At 38.6% G+C, this 22,468-nt stretch overlaps 1 protein-coding gene and 1 long non-coding RNA gene across 5 annotated transcripts in view; one reads left to right on the forward strand and one right to left on the reverse strand.

The window, feature by feature from the left end:
* The window catches only part of LOC148056411 (uncharacterized), a 116,635-nt gene extending 103,088 nt beyond the window's left edge, over positions 1-13,547 (forward strand). Inside the window, exon 4 of the long non-coding RNA XR_015703146.1 lies at positions 13,501-13,547. This is a non-coding gene — a long non-coding RNA (uncharacterized LOC148056411). The remainder of the gene's footprint in view (positions 1-13,500) is intronic.
* The window catches only part of CA10 (carbonic anhydrase 10 (inactive)), a 207,011-nt gene that overhangs the window by 55,900 nt on the left and 128,643 nt on the right, over positions 1-22,468 (reverse strand). The gene's annotated exons all lie outside the window — the stretch shown is intronic.

A 22,468-nucleotide genomic window follows, 5' to 3' on the forward strand; every position in this document is an offset into this window, starting at 1 on the left:
CAGTCCTGTGTTTCTATAGCCACCTTTTTACCACTGATGACAAGTCTCATCCTGTGCTGTGACACAGTTACAAGCATTATGTGAAAGAGGGAGAAATTACATTTGCGTGCTCCTTTTAGTTCGTTAACCTTAGTTTAGAATTAGGCTAAGTCAATAAGTAATTGAGAGAATAACTGGGGCTTGGAGAACTCATTACCCTAATTTAGTCTAGCAATCTGTAACGAGATTTTCATTTGAAGAATCTGCATTAAAAACCATGTTAAGGATAATTTTTGTCTCTGATAAAGGGATGTCAAAAGAGCTGCCTTTTTTACATAAATTTTCAAGAGGTTGTAAATGGTACAGAAGCCTAAAAACTTGTGAGAAATCCAGATAAATGAAAATTGCTCTTTCCATTTTTTATGTGGGTTTAAAATGTAAAACTGAATATGTTAAAATCCTGAGGTTCTAATTGAGTCCTTTTCTAGTGAGTGATACTGAGATGCACTGACCTTTGGGAGCTGCCTGGATTTCAGAGCTCTTCTTTCAGAGAGCTCTTTGGTTGAAATGCCAGAAGTTTTCCAACAGCATCCAGATCAGATGGAAATTCATAGGACCTATATTGAAATTAGTGTGTCTCACTTGCCTTATGTCTTCCATATAGCAAGACAGACTTTAGACATTAGATGCTTAATTATCTCATTTGATCAATTGCATATTTATAAATGTATTTAGACTAATATCTTTATTTTGCCTGTGCATTTTCTTCAGTACTTTTGTTTCTAACGCAACTTTTAAAAGAAATTTCCCTGCAGAACAGATGAGATACAGCTAGTTGATTGATTTACGTTCTTTTTAACTGTTGGTGTATCTTCTACTTTACTATTTGTATATAGCATTAACAAAAAGGCTGTGCTAAATTAATCTGGGAATTATCTTTCAAGCTAAGTGGTCAAATAACACTGTAGTGCTGTGTAGATTATTAATACAATCACCACTTTATTTACCTGCATCTATATATCTTTTATATATATATATATACACACGCACATCTCTCTATATATGTATCTCTCTCTCTCTCTACATATACAGAAATAAAATCTTTTCTTTTGTACTAACTTCTGTGAATAGAAAGAGGAAGAAAAATGTCTGTCCTCACACACAGGCCTAGATTAATAAATTGGCAAAACCTTCTTGCGGCTGTGCATCCAGAGCATGAGATTGCTGCCTGAATGACTGAGAAGCGTACAGCGTTCTGAGCAGGGTAAAGGATGTGCACTCAAAGTTCATTTGGTTTACACCACAATCAAAACGTACCATTATTAAGGTTAATGATACAATTTTACAAGAGCCAGAAAACCCCATTTGTTTCTCTAATTCTTTTGCTGTCAGGAAGTTCTAAATTTCTACACCTATTAAGTTTTCATAAACCTTCTAAAATAACGAAGTGACCGCTGCTGCTTTTTGAATCCTCTGACCACTCTAGCCATGAAGTTCCAAGAAGACACAATGTACTGAGCCCTGTTTCGGGGAAATTGCAGTGTCTGAGTCGTGGTGTAGCCAGAGAAGCATGGTAATGCTTTACTGAAATTATAAGTCAGTGGAAATGAAAAGAAGAATCTATAAAGCTCAGCTTTTTAGCCATGAAAGGCACAAAAGTTTTATCAGCTTTTTTAGCAGAACTGTAACAAGTTTTTGAAAGCAGTAGATTTCACAATATCAAGCTGCTTCCCAAATCACTGCCAAGGAAAAAATGCGTAGTTATTGCAAAATAATTTCTTGAGCCCTGTATCTCTGGAGGTAAACTAGTATTTAGATAACTTGAAATTTGACCTCAATAAAATTCATTACGTGTCAAAGCAAGTCCTTTGTGGCACGCAAAAATCATGAGCTATTCTGCCTAGTAGCATATTTCACTGGGTTTTTTTGAGCAGCAGAAGAGAGCTGTTTTGTCCTGGCCTGCTTTTTCTAGTTCTTTAAAGAAGGTGAATAAATTAGCCTTTCCAGTTACAAATATTACTGTTCCTATTTAACAGAGGACTGTTTTACTTTTGTCATTTTATCTGTCTCAAAAGCATTTGTGCACCTTTTTATGTTGAGAAAATAGTGGAACTGCAGTAGAGGTAGAAATAAAAGAAAAACAAACAAACAAATCCTATCCTGAACTTATCTGTGCTTTTCCTGACATTTCACTCTATTCCAAAACTCTTCATTTCTTTTTCCTGACAACGCATTTTAGAAAAACCACAAACCCACATTTTTTTGAAATAGAGCTCCCTAAAGCCAATAATTATCAATTCTAACTTAACTGGAAGAATCGTCTCTGTGTTCCAATGCGCCTCGGACTCAATGTGTCCGACAGTCAATGTGCTAGTTGGATGGAAGACTGGGAATTTGGGCTACAGCACGAGCTTGAGCTGCAGGCTAAATGACAGCACAGAGGCAGACCTCGCCGCCTCCTGCTTCCAGGCCTGGTGTTACGTGTGTACGTCGTCATTCCAGGGGGTGTATATACAAAACTCTTTCCATCAGAAAGCTTCCTAAGACTGCACTGATGAGCACTCTTCTGCTAAAACTTGGTCATGAGATTTTGTGCTTATTCTGTGGTTGGTTTGTTTTGGTTTTTTCCCATTCCACATTACCTGCTGTGCTTCTAGATTGCACGGCTATGGGGAAAGAGCTGCTGCTTTGGTATTCTAATCTTCTGCACAGCTCCATGTATACTGGAGTTGTGTAAATTAGTATTTTTACAAGTAATCAAAATGACACACAGCTCAGAATACCAAGAAGCATTTTTTTCTCTTACATCACTCCCCAGCATGCTTTATTCCATGCAGAGTGAAAGACACTTTTCTGCTAGCTCAAATCATAAAGAAATGGTGAGAAACTATTCTGAAAACGGCTATTAGAAAAACAATTCTTCTATCATCCCAAATGCCTCTGAAGTGGTATCTTTCCCAGCTCCGGGTGTTTGCACATGCACTTGTGCGTTCATATTCCTATTTGTGATGAATTATAGCTGAGAAGTTGAAAGGTACTGAACATCTTACAATCCTAGATGAAGACAAGTTTCAGAGTTCATTCTCACACTTGGATTTGTTGTTATTTTACATGTGCTTATGTTCTTGCTAACTAGATAGGACTGAGGCAGAAGTCGAACCGCAGCTTTCAAAACTTAACTCTTGCAGATCAGAATATGTATTTCTTACAAGACATTAATGAAAATTTCAGCACACTTGGTATTTTTAACAATTTTAAATGCACAGATTCTGAATAATGGGTCTGCCTCTGAGCTACTGAAATCTGTGAGCAGTACCAGTTTTTATTATGTAATTGGTGACTGATATAGTCTAAAGTAAAGATAGGAAATGCTTCCAGGCCTTCAGTTACAGAAAAAATATCCACTCCCTGATGTAATTGAAAGATTTGTAAGTCTATTGTGGCTTATGTCTTATTATTTTCACACCAACTATTTCTAAATGCTAGATGATGCCTAATAAACAAGTCCTTTAATCATCTTTAAAATGACAAACCTGTTGATAAATTGAATTTTCTCCAACAAGATATTGCTATATTGATTTTAGTACTCCATTTTTAATAAGCAGAGACTGTTCAGAATTGCTTGCTATGACAATCTTGAAAGCAGGGCATCAACTGACTTGGCAAATGCCTGAATTTATAAGGGAAGTTTTTGCTAGAACTCTAATCCATTATCCTTCTGTTGTTGACATTCATTTGCAATAAGGACACCAGGCCAAATCTGCTGCACAGAAAAACCAGACAGGCATGGCTACCTAAAAGTTTCTGTGTTGTATTTCCTCTTTTCAGAGGTGATCAGTCACCCAACTGAATTGTGCCTCCAGCCTTCGTGACAACTTCCATCCCTAAGGATGGGCATGTCACTGAGCTGTTTAGCGGGAGCTTTGGTTAGCGTGAGCCATGAACGTGCAGGAGTTTCTGGAGGTAATGTAAGACAGCAAGGGTGGAGAAGGGCAATGCTTTCTTTCCAAAGTTGGAGATGACCCACCACGGTAAGGGAAGAAGGATGCTATTTTTCTTAATTGCAAGGAGTTTCCAACAACTGATTTCTTCACATATAGAAGAATAACTTAAGCACCTTCACCATTTAACGGGCAGACACATTCTTACCTCTGGTCTAGATCATTTTGCTAGAGACATATGGTACACACAATACTTCAAGATTAGCCAACATTATGGCTAATCACATTACCGAGAGAGGAAAGGTGATGGAAACCCAGTGGCTACGTCAACGTGTAATATTTTAAAAGTTGCCTGTAATTGCAAAAATATTTTTGATCACAGTTGGAATTTATTTTACTTTTGTCTGAACATATGAAAGCTTTGCACATTTTAAGGAATATCATGGTGTCTTCAAATACCGTCTGCTCAGTCTACCTACTGAAAAAGGCTTACATACCTGACTGACTATTTAGGTTACTCTTTGGTTAAACGGGCAGAAGGTTTATATGAAGATAGCATATCTGTTACAAAAGCAAGCAAATAAAATGGAAAAAATACAAAATTCTTGCACACATTAGACTATAATGAAATACATGTAGGGGCAAACATTCTAAAATATTTCAGTTTGAAACAGAAAAATGGTTTTGATATTCTAACTTCCACCTCAAGAGTGACTGTAGCTCATGTATTAAAACTGTGGTTTTGTATATACACAAATCCATTCTGGGACTAAAAGCATATACATAATTATCCAAACACGTAGCTGCCTATTTGCATGTCTTGTCAGGGTATATATTCAGGGTGTAATGCCAGCTCTTTTACAAAAGCATTTTTTTTTTTCCTACCAGCTTATGCTTTCCTAGCACAAAAAAAAGACTTGTAATGTAAATTTATAGAGGATAAAGCATAACAGAACCACCAAGGGATTACTGAACAAAATGTGATATATACAAGCAGACAACTGACAACATAGTAATAGGTCTTGAGTAAAACCTGAATAAAAAATGTTATGGCCAAATCACCTTTAAGGGATTTCAGATTTCTGGTTTAAATACTGTTGCTTGTTGTCTTTTTCATTTATATATTAAAAAAAAAAAAAATATTCCTAAATCCCTGCCTTTCATTCCTTGTACGTCCTGTCACACAAAAGCAAAACAAAATCAAACCAATAGCTTCTAAAATAAAAATTCTACCCTCTAGGCCGAACAGTGTTCTTCAAACTCTGGGCCCTGATGCCATCCCACTGAGATGAGGAGGCACACAGTGACACATGTCACTAACTTCATTCCCCCTAGACGCAGGACTGCTACCTTCACTGGCTGGCAGCAGCTGAATCCCTTCAAGGCAGTGGGGTCCGCTGTAGGGACCTGCAGGCACGTGAAGACTGATGAACCAGAAGTGGTCCACACATGCTGAATGTCTGAGAAATACTGATCTGGGTCAACCTTTTCCACATCTAGGCACCTTAGCAGACATGACCTCATTCTCAGAAGTGCTGAGTAAACAGAATTTTATAAGTCATAACATTTCAGTGGAGCGGGCTGCTTTTAATAATCCTAGGAAAGTCCTAAATACGTCCCTTGGGCTATTAGGAAAATGTTAATCCTAATGTTTTCATCTGTAATTGTGTAAAGTGATTTTTTTCCCCTCCATCTTTCAGTGATTTGCTTAGTTTGGTCTCTTTTTTACTATCCTATATATATGGGTAGTCAGCACAGTTATAAATGCAAATCTGCTTTTCCAATAGTACCTGTTCCTGTGTACCTCTGCAGCCAGTTAAATACATGTGGGAAGGTCCCTAGGGTCTTCTGCTCTTGTGGGTAACACCATCGTCTCTTCTGTGTCTCTATTCTTTGTGATGTTTGCAGAAGAACTTCTGAATGCTTTCTGCAATTTGCTGTCCGAAAGATACCTAAATCCTGACAAAAGCATGTGGCACAGGAACGTCTGTGTTCCACTCAACTGAAAATGCTCAGTAAATGTTCAGCCTTCCATTTCCACAGTGCAGTACTTTGTCCAAGCTAGCGAACACATTTTTCTCCTGATCAAGGCCATGGGATAGATTATAAATTCTTATCTGAATGTGGATCTGGCAGTGCTGTAAGTGCATATGACACAGGAACAATTCACACCACATTGTCAGCACTGACCTACCTTCGTTTCTGAGTTTGAAAGGATGAATGTACCGTTCTGTATCTCTACTGTAGTTACAGCCTGATATTCTCCTCCTGGAATCAGCAGAAGCAAGATGAGGTGATACTTGTCCCGATAGTCAAATTTACAAGTAACTCCTTGTTAAAAAAAAACTCCCTATCTTTATGGAAAATTCCTACTTAACTGTAGGGAAATCAAGAAGCTTCTCTCGAAAGTACTGAAAAAAGCCCATTATGATCCTTCTATAGGATCCTGAAACTATTTTGCTACAGAATTTTATAGGGACAGAGTTCTCTAACATACGTGTTTCAAATGTCCCAAATTGGGAGGCTTCAGATTCTGCTACAGGATATCTGTGGGGGAGGGTGTTAAAAAGTTCAGTAGAAAAGATTAATATTTGTCTTGTTAAGAGTATAGGGCTTCACCATTCAGCACCCACTGCTGGCTGTCTTTCTTGCATCTGTGTTTGTTGTGTTAGTAGAAGAGGCCTATCTATTTATTTTCTGTATTCACATCATAAATTAGAAGACACTATACCATTAACTAGTATGGAAAAACCTCACCTTTTGATTATAATTGGATAACCAATATGTACTCAAAGTATCTCTCTGCAGTATTTTTGTTCTTACTCCTGAAATGTGCCCCTACCCTAGCCACAAGGTATTCAGAGGCCCTCCTGCCCCCTGCCCCAGCACTGCTATATGCAAAGTCTAATTCTGGAATAAATGCAGAAATAAAACGGCACCAGCTATGGCAAAGAGATTGCACGAACCCTCATGAAGCACAGAACAAAGCATGGATTAAAATCCTGGATGACTGGACCAACTTCACATACTTCTAATGAATATTTTAGCTGAATATATCAGCCCAGACAGAATAATCCTGTGGTATTCCAGTACGAGGCCGCAGTAATAGCTAACCTACCGACATGCTGTTTCTAGCAAATCAGAGACCGAAGACTTAATCTGCATCATCTAGAAAGCATGTGTGCAGAAAATGTGTAATGCCAGATCTTACTATGAAAAAGAAGATTAAGGCTGAAAAAGGATTAGAAATTAATTAAGGAGCTTCTTCATGTTTCCTGATATCCTTCTGATCTGTGACCAGCCTATCTTCAGGGTCTCTGCTACCGATGCAGTTGTTAGTGATATTCAAACCACAAGCACTACAAAGGATTATCATTAGGCTTTAGGAAGAGCTGTAGCTTGGTGGCTTGGGGTTTGTCTTCCAGTTCCACACTTCCAGCTCTGTTGCAGGGATCAGTGGGAGAGCTGCAGACTAGAAGCTCAACTTCCAGGGCTCACACCACTCGGAGCAAGCAGTCCTTCGGTGGTGGGCAGACGTGGGATGTTGCAGCAGTGCAGGACTACAAGGGGGAGTGGATGAAGCACCTTTCAGAGGTAGCCTTGGAGCTCTGAAATAGCCCCAGCTACGGGAAAGGGGTCAGAACCATGAACCGAGTAAGGAAACAATGGGGAGAGACGAGCTCCTCTCGGCTCAATTCCTTCCATTTTCCAAAGTTAAGCAAAATTAATCCTGGGCTCAGTTTTGTGAGCATGACAGCTACGGGATGGCTTGGCACCCACAGTATAGCTACACCGTACAACAACAAGAAGTTAGACACTAACATGAAAAACATTACATCTTAGGAAGTTTCATTCAAGCTTTGCAGTGTGCTCACTGAAAGTTTTAAACCATACGTGCTCCACTTACAGGTTAAGAGTATGCACCAGCAAAGAATTAATTCTGATTGCTATTAATTAATTCTAGTTAATAATTTCTTAATTAATTGTGGTATTTACTATGCAGACAGTTTCTCATTTATGACAGGGGGTGTTTCCATTTTCTGGAACTTGATTATACTCTAAAATTCAACCTTCACCCCAGTGAGGCAGAATGATTATTATTTTGTTTGGAATTCACAGCTTAACTTGCACACAAATGGAATTAATACTGCATGCCTGTATGAGATATCCTATAAACAGGGCCTTCAAGCTTGTTTCAGTGCAAATCAAATGTATTTTATCACCTTTGTGAATATGCAGCTATGAGCAGGCTCTGAAGTAGAGAGGGCATCATACGCACTGACAGCAAGTGGTGATAAAAGAGCAGTAAACAATTTTTTAAGAAAGATTAGACAGTTTGGTTTCAAATGAAAACTCTAGAAATGAGCAAGGAAAATCTGACTTGTCAAGCCGAAAGATTTTTACTGATCGTGTGTATTCCAGCACAAAGAAAGAACCCCCCCCGAAACTTATGACATTGATAAATTAGACAAAAAGGAAGCCCTGAATATTAAATAGTTGCTTCTAAAAATGTTAACAGTGTCTGAAAATTACTATTGATTATTATTACAGGATGCAACATGATTCAACATGAATTGAGACAAAATCAAAGCATTCATTTCTTACAAAATTTTAATATATGAGTAATTGCATACAGCTGTCATGCTCAGCGCTGTGGTCTTTAGTACGTTCTCTTTTCCAGAACAAATTCACAGGAGGAGCCTACCCTCTCTTGCGTGCACCTCAGGAGCTGCTTAAATTTCCATTTTCAGTTGCAGGTTACCACATTTCCATATTGCTATGGGCTGGTATAGCAGAGCTGAAAATTTCTTCTATTCTAACTTCTCTGTCGCAGTGTTTGGGGGATAAAGCGGGACACTTCTTTGCGTCTGCACTGATACATTCATCAGATCCCACAAGGCCTTTGTTCCCTCTTCCCTCTGCCTAACTCACTGTCACTGATCCGTCCAGACCACCGTCTCCAGCTCTGAACCTCAGCACTGAAGCCTTCAGGCTGGGTTTTCACGAGGCGTCGGTACCAGACTTACTCTGCTTCCATTTAAACAGCAGCATTTCAGTGAAACAAAATTAGATCAGTGGTGAGCATGTCCAGGCTGCCTGATGTTCTCAGACAGAGAACTGGGAGCTGCTGCTGCTGACAGAGGCAGCCCCAGAGCCGGGAGCAGCGTGATCCCACCGGCAGCTAATTGGCCCTAGCGAGCGACTACTAGAAAGTTGCTTAAAAGCTGTCTTTGCTGATACCTGTGCAGCCATGGATTCATACTGTCTCTGACATGCAAGAGGTCTGTTTTCAAACTGCTGTCAAATTATGTTATTTTTGCTGAGAGCCCCAATATATAAAGTATTTGCAATCTGTGCAATACACTGAATTGATAACTAGCGAATTGTCTCTTTATTGTTTTAAAGCAAAATCCTATTTACAGCAAAACCTGTCATTTCACAGAATCCATGTACTTTTAAAAAGAAAAACTTTTGCTTACTACTAAAAATATATGGAAAAGGATAACTTTAGGGAATATTTAACAATACCTGCAAAATACAGGAAGGGATTCAAATCTGGTATCAGTACCGCATTTAAATTCCTATGAACTTTTTTATTATGGAAAATACAGCTAGCAGCTGTTCCTCTTTGTCTCCTGACATTAAATTAGTAATTATTGTGTGGCATGTGTATGCAAATATTTATTTATCATTAGCTTTATGATTCTTTTTCTTTTTTTACCACCACAGCTATTCAGCTCCTCTGTCTTCTAACAATTATGTAAAGATGCCATTTGGGAACCCTAAATTGTACATTTTCTCCATATGTGGCGCACCCAACCTCCTGTTCTCACATATACATATAGATGACTGCATCAAAGTATCTTATATTTCATGCAGTAAACCAGTTTCTAAGAATTACCATATAAACATCAGGTGAAATATAACACAGCTTAAAAGGGCCTCATTAAAATGTATTTATCAAATAACTTTTGCCAACTGGAATGGACTCAAGGAAGCTTCTTGACACTCATTTATATGGAGCCTGGTGTTCTTTTTATCGATGTCCGTGTGAAACCGGGTGATTCTTCTCTCATGTTGGATTTACTGTAGTATAAATCCACTGGCTTCAGTATAGCTACTTCTGATTTACACTGTTGTGAGAGGAGAATCAGATCGAGAGTTTATAGCAGAGAATTTGTAAGTGACCGTTGAAAAGATAAAGTATTCAATATGCACAGGGAAGGATGCCTTGCGAAGAGAAGTAGTCATTCTTTATGTATAGTTCACTTGGTTTTCTGCTTTGAATACTCAGTCAATGATCATTTATAGCAGAGCACATATAAATCCGGCTTATGAGATATTAAATCAGGTTTAGGGTAAATTTTCAACGTGCCCTAACTAACATGGCTGAAAAATGGTGGGTATATTTACTTGTGCAAGTCAAGTGGCTACTCACCCCACGTTAGTATGTGCGCACACAAGGTAAGAATTTAAGCAAATGCATTTGCCTAAAAACTATGGAGGCCATCTGGCAATTTGGTTCATATACCTAGAATTTTATTTGAAATAAAATACTTCATTGTGTCCAAATATTTTGGTTTTTTTTTAAATTCAGAATTCTTTGGTGATTTTTTTTTTCAGATGAAATGGCGAACTGTCTCCTGGCAGTACAGGAGATCTGAGGATTATTGGCAAATGCAGAGTTTTGCAGATCTGGGCAATGTTTAAGAATTCACAACAAGCCAACTAACATGCAGGCTATCCTGTAAAAAAAAAAAAAATCCAGGTTTTGGACTCAAAACCATAGCAAGATCAGCTGGAATTAGGCTATTTCTGCTGGGGAAAGAGGCACAACCCTACCCCAGCTTCTTGTGAAATTTTTGGTTCTAAGCAAAGCTTAAGATCTTATTTGGTTTTGACAGAAAGACTTCTTCAGTTAGATTGAGATGATATCATGTCATCTCAGTAAAAAAGGCCATATGCAGCAGCTAGCAGTGTCTCTTCTTGTGCCATCCTATTTGTGGGTAACGTGAATATCAGCAAAGGTCCAGATAAAGTGCTCTTTGCAGAACATCACAAAATGCACAACGTAATGTCCTAAATGTATGGTCATGATGTGAATTATGTTTGAATGCTAGATCTTTATGTTTAGGGTTTCAGAAAATACTACACATATGAATAAATTTATATGCAAGTTAAGGTGTAACACAGCTATTGTTCATAGCTTAAGATGTGTAATTTTACGTAACCATATGCACGAACAGCACTATACGGTTAAGTTAGCTTCATGTTGGGAGAAATCTGTAACAAGTGGGTAGGGTGCACCAGGTGGGGTAAGGTATTTGCAGGAAACAACTCAGTCAGGCATCATTTAATCAAAACTCTTGGCACAGCAATCTTATTCACAGTTTGATTTCCCTTTGCCTAATACTCCTCTGCCTTCTGCGCCCCGCCAAATTTAGAGCTCTTAAAAATACTTTCCTCTTTCTGTTTTGTTTCTTGTGGGCTCCCACCATTTTTGTATTCCTAATATATAACATACAAATATGTGCGTGTGGGTATGTGTGTGTGTATATATATATATGAAAGACTTGGTTACTTTTAGATCAATTTAATTAAATTGCTTCAAGTCTTTATCTGGAAACTATGTAATAGTTTACATGGATTTATTTTTAATTGATAGTAAATACAAGACAGATCATGGTTTAAGAGGGGCCGTATCTATGTAACGAAACTGATTTACCGTTAAACTGGTACAACTGCTGTATAAACAGGGCACTTGGATTTGGAGTTCTGCTAGCATCAGTGGGAGCCGGGGAAGTTTCAAGCCAGGTCTTTTTCACTCAAAGGATGACAGCAGAGGCACAAATCATTTATTCTGTTTATCAAGGGAGATTTTAAGAGGCCTGATCACTCAGAAAATGCAGGCCCTTGTCCTCAGCTGTACTGAATAAAATGAGCCCTCACTGAGCTCCTGGAGTGTCGTAGTGTAGATGGCTGAAGATTCCCCCCAAATGACCACAAACCTTTGAAAAGCTGGCAGCTAACAACACGCTGCTCTCCAAGGCAGAACATTTGTGTTTGGATTCCCACATGGTCCTTCCCTACCCGTTCTCTTATTCAGGGTATATTTTGAACTGCTAGGGACTTAAATGCCAGCAATATTCACAAGACAGCTATCTCTACATCAATAGAGATACTGGGCTATCTTTTCAAGTCCTGGGAGACATCATAACAGCATCTCTGTCTTGCCTTGTTCCAGGCAGCTGAATAGAGGAATACAGCTAAAAAAACCAGTCAAAGAACCAGAATTTTACTAGCAAGTGAACGGCATTAGTCACCCAGTGTAGTACCGTATACATTCTCAGAGACCTTAAGGATATTACCTCCGTTGCTAAACACTCATATGAGTAACCAGAATATGTAACAAGCCATTGGATCTTCAAGCACATTAATAAGTTAAGGTGACGTGCTCCGTATTTGAAAGACTCCCCTCCAGCTAATGTGGGGAAAGAATTCACTAATGATCTGAGCGGTTGTAATTCCATGACTTTAATAAGGTTCATACGGCTAAAAACTTAAATAAAGATATGCTTACAACAGCCAAGTAGGAATGCATGTAATACCAATGGTGTGGGGCAGAATTAAAGGATTTTAAGAAAACACACTGCTTTTTCACACAGTGCAGAGGTGAAGCCTGTGAGATCACCCTGTGCACCGCCGTGTAGCTTTCAGGGCACGTGTCCAGCGGAGCCTCCGCTGTTCAAGTCCAGCACCCACCCCTGCAGGGCAAAGCGGTGTTTCTGGAGGAAGGCTTCCCTTCCTGCCCGTCCCCAGTCTCTGTGGAGCATCCTGCTAACGTGCTGGGCTGAGAGTGGGCTGACAGAACAATTATTTGCATTGCTTTCTTCCCCAGTTGTAAAGTTATACTGTAGAAGAAAAGATATTTGGTAGATTGTTTAAAATCGAAATGAAGCTAATGCCTTTTATGATACAGAAGATTTATGTATAGAATAGTCAGGTACATCTGACGATTTATAAAGATATCATTTTTTTGCTTATGCACTCCCTAGGCAACAAGTTATAATAATCTACAAAATACTCTGGAAGTGTCTAAGCAACAGAAGAGAACTGAAAACATTTACTATATGACTAACTGCATTACAGTAATTGAATTTCCCTAAATCAAGAGGAAGAATTAAATTAATGGAGCAATAGTTTGACAAGTTTGGCTTCAGTTAGTAGACATAAGCAAAATTATTACTTAAGCATATTGTCAATTAAGTTTAAATCAAGAATAAATTGAGTGATAGCTGTTAATTAGGCTTGTGTGCACAAGAAAATAAAACAAGCAGTAACATTACAGCAGGCTATGAATATGCAAGTGTGTTTGCACAATACTGTTACCCATGTGAGATGTGGGTGAGGGAAGAGGGCGTGCACGTGGGTGTGCAGGCGGGGAGACTGGGAAGCAGATACCGTGCCTGCTTTGTATCAGGTCAAAGTTGTTTTATTGTTTAATATAGATGAATGACCAGAGGCTCCAATTCTGCTGTCAGTTCACTCTGGGCCTCCGATTTACCCATTTTTCAATTAGGCATGCCGGTGAGGACACACAGAGAAGACTCACGATCTTTATGGAACGCAGTCCTCGGCATACTGTTATAGCCAGAGTCAAGGATCTCAGTTCCACAGGAGCTGATGGCCCAGTAAGCTGGGAGGAGGGGTGGGTCAGGAGAGGGTAGAATCTGCTAAGTATTTTTGACTCTTAAACATGTTGCATCCCCCAGCCTGTAGTAAAAGGCTATGTAGGTGTTCAGATGGCATTAAAATTCTTGATAAAGGAAAAATATTTGGGTCTGAAGAAATACAGATCAACTCATATGAAGCATCTTTGTATCCTTGGCTGATTTTCTGACCTCTAAGTCACCCCCAAATGCACTTGTGTCCACATACATACATGTTCATAAATAGTCTAGGAAACAAAAGATGAACTTATATTAACTGATTGATTCTGTGAACCAAGTTGAATCATACTGCTATTTCTATATACAGACTTCTTAATTCAGCAGTTTAGCTAAAAGGACGGAACCGCACATGTGAGCTTGGTATGCTGTGAGAGCAGTGAACACAACATCAGCATAATCAGGTGGACATCAGTTGACCTAAATCTGCATGTCAGCGTCACTGTACTCACAGCGATGCGAACAGGACAGCTCCGTAGCTAACATCATCTGTGGAAAAGGTCTTAAGAATTTTGCATTTGAATTGTTAAAATTTCAGCCTCGGCTGACTTGTAGTCCATGTGATTTTAATAAAACTAAGGAAATTTTGTAACTTTCGGGGAGGGGGAGTAAACTAGAAAGTTATACACTTTTGTGCCTTCTTACATCCTTTTACCAAGTACCGCTTAGTGGAATTTCACTCACTGTAAGGGAGCATAGTTTTTCCATTGCCAGTTACAAAAATGCCTTCTGATGCTTCCTGAGCATTTCTCCAGTAAGTTATACCTGAGAAAGTTAAGGGTACAATTTGACTGCACAAAATAAAACAAGCTTAAATACATGAATGGGCTGGTATTAGCCTTGGCAATGCACACATGGTGAAAATTATCTCCTTTGACAGAGAGAGAGTTCATTCAGCCAAACCACAGCATTAGACCTAAAAACCAAAACCTTCATCACAGTGAACCTCCCTGCTTGTGGAAGGCAGTGCAGAAGTGCAAACTAAAACTCCTGGGTAACTTTTTATAATTGCACCTTGACTGCCAGCTCCTTCCTATCTGCAGGCTTTTCGCGAGACATAACTTAGAATGGGAGACAGGACTAGCAGCATAAATTGGAAAGCAGCAATATTTAGTTCTTGTAAGTTAGTGCTTGAAATGATTTCCAAAGTCACAGGTTCCTGAGACTCTCTGATATCACAGCTGTCACACTCAAACAGCACACAAAAATTGGACCAAGGGGAAAAAAAGAAAGATATGGCAAGTACTGGGTCCGCATTAAAGAATGATTTGTTTTTCAAACATGCAAACAATTTAAAAGAAATGGGCTCTAAAGCACTTATTTACACTAGTATTTCAAGTAAATATTTAATAAATTCTGCAGAATATTTTCTGCACTCTACTATTAAACAAAGGGACCCAAAAGCCTCAGGTCATCAAACATACTGATTGAAATGACCCAGATTTCTTTGCTGTGCCATAGGAAATTACTACACAGAGAACCTTTTTTTGTCTGTGGACTGACGAAATGGGTAAATAGGCTACCTACTCATAAACAGTTTGGTCTTCTAAAAGAAAGCTCAGAAAATTTATTTCTCGCTAGTCAGTGGGATATGAAAATTCTTAATGTTTCTAAAAAATAGGTCATCAGTCTAGGGTAGAAGAGATCTCGCTCCATACAGTAATAAAAATATTAATCATGCACAAACTAGTGCCGAAGAGCAGTTATTGTAGGAAAACAAAATGTGGAAAGCCATCACGCATTATAGTGCCTGAATGCACTTTTTTACATTCTTATGATAAAAAGTATTTCTCATGTCTGCAATTTAGTTCTTACTATTTTCGTTGCTTCCCGTTACATTATAAGGGTAGAAGAAAATTAAAGGTTATCATTAAATTGCACGAGTTACAATTTAAAGAAAATGTCAGTCAGTATTAAAATAGTTTAAAAACTGAATAGATGTTGATAACTAAATTATTATATGGAAACAGTGTATCTGTGGAGAAAAGACAGTTTGCTCCTCCCTGGTGTTATTAGGCACACGCTCTGTTTTATTTGTGACTTCTTTTCTCACAGTCTCTTTTCTGACCTTTCTTTGTCAAGTGCTCATTGAAGGCGAGGTTTGCATTTATCTACCTGCTGGGCTCCCATCTGCTTCGGAATACGCTCAGACCGAGGCATCCTTCTAGTCACAAACCTGACGGACACGGTCAGTTTTCCCATGCGCTTGGTTATTTATTGCAGCCAGTGGCAGCCTGTAGCTCTTTAATAAGTTGAGAAAAGTGAGCAGCTTTGAGATGTACTGCTCACACTCTTTCACGCGATGGAGTTCAGATGCTGGAACTGTAACTTTGCTTTATTGTCCACTTCTCTGCTCAGCTGACAGCATAGCAGGTTCCAGTTAATGTACGTGTCTTTTCCAGTATGTGGACGTTACCTGTACTCTGATCAGTTTTGAGAGATATCCAACAAGGGCCCTATTTTCAGAAGTGTTTTGAACCCAGGAGCTCAAACTGAGAGTAGCAGAAGCTTCTGGGGGTTCAAAAAGAGTGATGGTTCCCGGATTTGTTAACTGGGAACTGAGCTACTTTGAAAATCTGATCAAAACACAAATGCATCCAAAATATCTGTTATTATCTGTTAAGGTGTGACTGCTAAAGATAATAAACACTCAAAAATTCAAAAGGATCACCTACACATTAACTTAAGGAAAAATAAGACACATTTAAGCAGCTATCACTGATTATTTTAATTTTTTGGCCACTCTTAAAGTATTCAAAACTCCTAAGAAACACACTGAAATAATGAGAGTGGCTTAAGAAATATATGGAGTGATTCTTTTTTTAATATATGACTCTTATAGTTTTCATGTCATATTTTCATTTTTTTCTTGCATATCCATTGGGAATAAGAACTTCTCTTAAAGTAACGAAGGCTTCATTTGTTAGATATCCACTTCTTAGACCAAACTGCAGGGCTTGTGGCAATTACGTGGAACTGGGAAGCCCTGTTATCAGCACTCACTGAAAATCAGGCTCGTACTCTGAGGCAGGGATCAAAAAAACGAAAATTCCAATTCGCACTCCAGGTATTACTAGGAAAGTATCCATAAAATAGGACGTAACCTTAAAATACAATCTAATAAAGGATGTGAATAATAACCCCTAGTATTCAAAGCACAACTTCAATAATTATAATCAGTAAAGTGAGGCAAAACCATTTAAACCCAAGCATAACTTTTTGTTCCCTGTAAAGAACCAAGCTCAGCAAAACTAAATTAACTACACATGAGAAAACAAAGTAATACAAAGATTGAAGGAAAAAGTAGTAATAAACCATAACATATAGTTAAAGTCAAACACGAGGAAACAAAATCTTGGTTTGAAAGTAAACGTGAATGTCTTTCAAAAAAGTCAGAAGTAAAATCTTGATTGAATAGTGTTAATTAATGATAATGGGTAGCTCTCTTCAGGAGGAAAACAACCTACAGTTAAACAATGAAGTTCAATTAGTAGTTACTATCCAAGGTTTATAAATACCATGCTGTCTTGGAAACGCAGATTCATGGATTCTGATCCCCGTTACCCTAAAATAAATACACAGTAACTGCAGCAAAATGACGTGGACTCAGACAGCCCTAACTGAAAGTAGAATTTGGCTGTAATCTATTACTGGTAATTCCCACTGAGTTGATTATGCTATTTCAAGCTCAATCAATGATGTGCTAAAAGGAAAGCCCCTATAAAAATGTCAGCGCAAACAAAAGGAAAGATTAGGATGATTTCTCCAAGGCTGATGGAGTTCCTGATGCTCCAGATGCTACTCTGCTAAGCAGCTAAAGACCTTCCTCTGCTACCTATGAAGGGGCTTCTGAAGAACAAATATTTTGCTACAAAATTCACTAAATTGCACAAGATCGCAGGTATTTTGAAGGCACTTCTCAGGGTGGTCTCTCACCTTGGAAAGTCACAGTTTTCCACCTTTTGGTTTCAAATCACACAACGCCTAAGTATAATAATAGTATTTGGAGGAATGTTTCCAACAGATGTGCTAACTGCATACCACCTCCTTGTGCTGCCTACTGGAAGAGCTTACCTCAAGCTCAAAGGGAAAGTGGTTGAAACAACAGGCGATTGAAACTGAGGGCACATCTGTGCTACAAACTATAGCATCGTGCTCCGACATCACTGAAGATGGCTAGTGAAAACTGTCTAGCCACAGTAGCAAGGATCTCCATGTGAAGGTTATTTTTTAATTTTGTTTCCGTGTATATTTTATCCATGGGATAAAGTTAAAATCCAAGGCAAGGCACCAACCTAAGCAGCCCAGATAAAACGTCAGCAATAGATTTATGATGGCTAAAACTGAGAATTCAAAATACTTAAAAAATTATTCTGCTCTCTTTCTCAGTATGCCTCTGAAATTTATCTCTTGCTATAGAGTACCTTTTCCTACCTGCAAGACCGTGGGTGAGAAGATGCGCTGTCCCAAATATCAGAAGTTTTGGATTGCTGGAGGGAGGAGCTTACTGCGAGAAGTGTGTTATCGGATGTCTTTGAAATCCCCTGCATACCCTCACATATCCTCAGCCATGCTGTTGCCCACACACACAGAGTCATGTAAGGCCTTTTTATTTCTGCTATCATGTTATGTGGTTCCCCAGATATGAACTAAATCTCATTAAGTAGAGATGAGAAGAAGATTTGCTTCGAAAGCACACTCCTGAGCTGAACTAAAACTCTGAAGTAGGTGCACATTTTAAAAACTCCAGATGATTTTTATAGGACTGGGATGTTAAAACAGATACATATTTTTGCTGAAAGTATTGACCTGCTGCTTATAGCTATTAGAAAGTCTGGCCAATGCTAGCATGGCAGCTACAGGTGATTATACAGTTACCAATGGGTTATTAAATCTCCTCCAAATCAATGCCTCATCTCCCGCAAATAGAGTTAAAAAGCTGGGGAGGTACAGAAACACCCAAGGGAATTATACACAAACCATCCTATATTTTTTAAAAATCTAATTAACTGTAAAGTAATTTCACTCCACAGAGACCATAATAGCAGAGATGTAGGAGAAAGAACAGTAATTTGCTTTCCTGCCTATTGATTTCTGGAAGGTAACTGGAAGAGGCAGGTATTTTTAGTTCATCTTAAAAAAAAAGTTTGTAAGTAAAGCTTTTTCAGTGCTCAGGGAGAAAATCTAAACAACGTTTAAATGTCTTGTTTTGCTGCATGCTCTGTTCACACTTTGGAGTTTCGTCAGTAAGTAGGAATAGATAGTTAATAGCTGTAAAAATGGGCTGGTCTGTGCTTTGGAGTTTTCCTTCTGATCCATCAGGAATATTGACTACATCCCCCCCACCTTCCCAATATTACGTTGCTGGAAGGTAGCTCTGCAGGCCTACCAGGTCACCTACAGAGGTGTTCAGGAGTGCGTTTCGCTGCTCATCGCGCCGTCTTTTCTCTTCAGTTCAACTGTCACTATTTTGCAAGGAACACTGAAAACATCTGCCAGCGTTAGTACCGGTGGGAAGGCCTTTCCACCCTGACCAGCCGCCTGTCTGTTTGACAAGGATGTTACAGCACCCACACAGCAGCCTGTTAGAGAGGCAATTCCAGGAGCACCGAGGCACGTCTTGCACTGGCCACCACCGCTGCTGATGAGGGCTGACACATCCATTCTTGCAGAGAATGGCTGCCAAGGGGTAGCAGGCTGTATTGAATTTTACATGAACCTGTCAACATAGTACATAACGTTACAATTTTGGCACTCCTCAGAGACTTAACTCAGCAAGACATCACCTCATTATTTACTGCAACAATAATATTTTGTCTAATATTAACTAAATTCTGCTCTTGTTTGTGCCCTGTTGGTTTTGTTTTCAGAACATTTCATAGACATACAACAGGAACGTTGTTGCTGTACCCGATTCTGCTCCCGGTAATAGAGCAGCAACATTGATATAAACAGTGGCGTGCTGGCTTTCTCCATGTCTAAGGACATGTATACAGGCAGAAAGTTCAAAGAATAGAATCCTAGTCTCAAAATTAATACAAAATCCCTATTGATTTCATTCTGGGATTTTAAAGCTAGAAAGAAGATATGATGATAAAGTGTAAAATGAAAAAGGGCTTAATTTTGGCCAGTGCATCTTTTTCAAGACTTGAACCAGAAACCTGTTGTAGTTTAGGCTTCTTTGTGACGACGATGAAAGAATGGGACCAGGTGCTGAACTGCTTAAAAGTTAAAGATGGCTTGACTGGACTGGCAGGTCAGTTTTCATTGAAAATATACTTTGCAGAAACTAGGGAAGTTACTTCTGATCTTCTCTGGATTGGGATTACAAACACAATTAAATGAGAAGACTTCACCAAGTTTTAACTGTCTTTCTCTTGGTTTGACCGCATCTAGTAACGTATCAGGTGAGCGTTTTCTCTTTAAACAAAACAAGCTTTCCAACTCGGTGTCACAGTATCCTTGGTTGCACTGTAGCCATAACTCCAGAAGAAAAATTCTGGTTTGGTATTTTAAAAGTCACCTTCTTTCCGTTACATTAATCTGCCAAAGTCCGACTGCTGCAGTTAAACTCACTCCCACAATTTATCGCACGCACGCACGCACAAACACACACAGAGTCTCCCTCTCACACACTACTCCAGCTAGCTTATTTCTGGTAATAACTAAGTAATAGATTTTTCTTCACACTTAAATCTGTGTTTTAATTTTAGTTCACTCTGTTTCAAAACCAGAAGGCTACAGTCTCCCTAACCCTAATTTTTGTTCCATCTGTGTCTGAACTGCAGGGTAGATATTCAGTGTTAAGAGAAAGCGAAGCACTTAAGGAAAAATTCATATCAAAAGTCTTGTTTCTCAGAAGTAAAAGCTAATACACAGTTTTGGGAGAAACATTACAGTTGCAATCCTGTGCACATAATGCGACTATTTATCATTGTTGGGCACTTTTGACTGGATGATTCAAGATTTACTTCATAGTTTCAAGACATTTACAAGAAGATAAAGGAGAAAACATTCGGTAAAAGATGATCCCATACGTTATAAATAATGACTTCTGTGGTGTCACCATAAAATATCCTATAATAATGAACCAAGGTGAATAATTCACACTATTTTCTATTGGCTTAAAAAATTAGATTATTTTTTAGGAGTTAAGTGAACAATAAATTTCAGTTCCAAACGAGCAGCACTGCAGATAGTCTCCAACCCTTATGCAAATATCCACGAGTAAGGGAAATAATGGCCAACCAAAGTGAACATTGCTACACTCTGCTCATATATAGTATGTCAAAGCAATATGACCATCCAAGTCACTGGGAGGGTATGCTCCACCAGTTTAATAATTTTTAAAGGCTTTTAAAATAATTTCCAAATACTCCTAAAGTGGTCTGTCAGTTCTGTTAGTATTATAATTACTATGCCAATGACAACTAAAGTATTAGAGCACTGCAATCAACTGGTTTGCTCACATGTTCTAAACCGGTGCTTTATTTTTCCACAGAGGGTTATTTTCCTCACAGAGTGGTTGCTGCCCTAAGTTGTTCAATAAATTCGAAGATTTGTTACTGCATTCAGCAGCAAATACATTCTTGTAAAATACGCTGTAGGTGCAACTAAATAAAGGTAAAGGCTGCAACTCTCCCTTTTTATTGTCAGCAAGAATGACACGGTATATGGAAAGCTCAGAGGTTAATACAATAATAAAAGTACAGTCAGCCCCAGTGATTTGGTCTGATACGTTGTCTACTAGGTCTGTGTAACTCTATCTAGAAATAAATACCCTATTTGTTGGAATAATGAGTATTCATATCAGTGTCTTTCTCGTGAATTGTTATGTACAGACATGAAACTGCATATGAATGACAAACTAGGAACCTAAAGAAGGAAAATTCCTGTTTATTTAAATAGCCTTCATATTTGCAAGATTAAACCCCAAGTATGGAAAAGTAGCCTATTTACAATAAAATGACAGTCTACAAAATTAAAAGAGATTTTTTTTTTTTTAAGCAATATCTGTTCATTGTTCGGGAAACTGTTCATTTCAGCCTGCTGCATTCTGCAATTATGAGTTTCAGTCTTTACTACTGGAGAAAACCTGATATTCACTAAGGAGGCATGAAGTTATGTATTAACTTGGATTCCCTGTCACGTACCCTCCCCCCCCGCATTGTATCCAAAAGCTTCCAGTGCACAGGGATGCAGGCTCAGTCCCCATAGGGTATTAAAAATCAGTTATGAGTTAAGCAGATAAAATGCCTTCTGACAGTGAATAGTTGTTTCAGTCACTAACTACTGGGATGCAAGGACTAAATCATTACAGGAACACTGATCTGGGAAGATCAGTTCTTCTGATGCCTCCAAATACCTCGCGTTTGGTTTACTACTCAGATCTAATGTGCATCAACCAGCCTGTATTTTAGACATAAAACATATGCCAAACTTTGGTGAAAAGGTGTCATTTACTGCTGAATGATACGTTTAATACGGACATGCAAAATGAGGCTGCTTTGGGCATTCTGGGGTGGGAAATCCACGCAATTCTGCTTTATATATGTTATATATATATATGTTCAGCTTGAATCGTTCTTTCAACTGTAGGAGTGATTAGAGCTTGTGTATATCTTTCAGGTAAAGAATCCTACTTCTAGTTTCAGTTCTTGATTTCATAGATTATATCTAGTTGCACTGATAGTACCAAAACAACTGTAATGTGTTTTTCCAAATACAGAACATGTTTCTAAAACATACTCGTACAAACATGTGCCCTGTGCTATAGGATTTACACCAGAATTCCTTTGTCTGTGATGTTATTGTACATCA

This window comes from Nipponia nippon, unplaced genomic scaffold (genome assembly GCF_047370975.1).
Source record: "Nipponia nippon isolate SJK-2023a ecotype South Korea unplaced genomic scaffold, ASM4737097v1 scaffold_14, whole genome shotgun sequence".
NCBI classification, from domain to species: domain Eukaryota; kingdom Metazoa; phylum Chordata; class Aves; order Pelecaniformes; family Threskiornithidae; genus Nipponia; species Nipponia nippon.